The sequence below is a fragment of the Bubalus bubalis genome, chromosome 6 (genome assembly GCF_019923935.1).
Source record: "Bubalus bubalis isolate 160015118507 breed Murrah chromosome 6, NDDB_SH_1, whole genome shotgun sequence".
Lineage (NCBI taxonomy): Eukaryota > Metazoa > Chordata > Mammalia > Artiodactyla > Bovidae > Bubalus > Bubalus bubalis.
In genome coordinates, this window is record NC_059162.1 from 12,370,797 (window position 1) to 12,372,106 (window position 1,310).

The window sequence follows — 1,310 nt, forward strand, 5'->3', positions numbered from 1 at the left end:
GAGTCACCCCTCCAAGCTGCGTGGGCACAATGGGCTGTCAGATGGCGGGGAGGGGCGAGCGGCTCTGTACTGGGCCCTCCTCGGAGCCAAACCTTCTGCTCCCCGAGCAGAACAGAGGGACATTGAGAGTGTGGCCCTGGGGAAGGGCTGGCTCTGGGGAAAATGGGATTTTAAGAGAGAGAAATGAGAGACTTTGTACCTTCCGCTCACTGCCCACCAGCCCGCAAACACACACAGGGCTTCTCCTTCCTCTCTTCTGTGCTCTGCCCCTCTTCCTTTTCTTCCAGGACCCCCCAAAGTTGTGCCGCCCTCAGCACCATCCCCTCTCACCCCCTTGCCCCTGCTTCTCTTCTGAGCTCACCCCTTAGCAAAGCTGTCCTCCCTGCCCTCAGGCCAGTTCCCTTCTGTATCAGTTTGCTGTGGCTGCCACAGACCGGGTGGTGTAAACATTTTCTCCCAGCTCTGGAGGCTAGAAGTCCCAAAGCAGTGTGTCAGCAAGACTGGTTTCTTCTGAGGCAGCTCTCCTTTTTTTCTCCCAGGCCATCCCACGGTTTCCCTTAGTGCTTGTGTGTGTCCTAATCTCTTCAAATAAGGACACCGGCCATGTTGGATTAGGGCCAACCATACCGATCTTCCCTGGTGGCTCAGGCGGTAAAGCATCTGCCTATGATGCAGGAGACCCGGGTTCAATCCCTGGGTTGGGAAGATCTCCTGGCGAAAGCAATGGCAACCCACTCCAGTACTCTTGCCTGGAAAATCCCATGGACGGAAGAGCCTGGTAGGCTACAGTCCATGGGGTCGCAAAGAGTCTGGTAGGCTACAGTCCATGGGGTCGCAAAGAGTCGGACACGACTGAGCAACTTCACTTTCACATAAAGATCTTATTTTAATTTAATTACATCTTTAAAATATTTGTTTTTGGCCACACAAGGTCTTCCTGGCTTTCTCTCTGGTTACATCCAGGACCACTCTCTAGGTGCAGTGCTCTGGCTTCTCATTGCAGTGGCTTCTCTTGTTGCATAGCATGGGTGCTAGGGCTCAGGCTTAAGTAGTTGCCCCGAAGCATGTGGAATCTTCCTGGACTAGGGATTGAACCTGTGTCCCCTGCATTGGCAGGTGGACTCTTAACCACTTGACAACCAGGGAAGTCCTATTTGCTTCTTCAAAGGCCTAATTTCCATATATAGTCTCATTCTGAGGACCCTCAAACATGGATTTTGGGGAACACAATCTAGCTCTTACCACCCTCCTTGTCCAGACCAGTCTACCACCAAATTTTGCAGATATCAGGATTGTCTAGGTTGCCCTAG

General features: G+C 52.4%; 1 non-coding gene across 1 annotated transcript; it reads left to right on the forward strand.

The window, feature by feature from the left end:
- The first annotated feature begins 633 nt into the window (after positions 1 to 633).
- On the forward strand, positions 634 to 705 carry TRNAH-AUG. Its single transcript has one exon. It is a non-coding gene; the product is annotated as a tRNA-His (tRNA).
- The last annotated feature ends 605 nt before the right edge of the window (positions 706 to 1,310 follow it).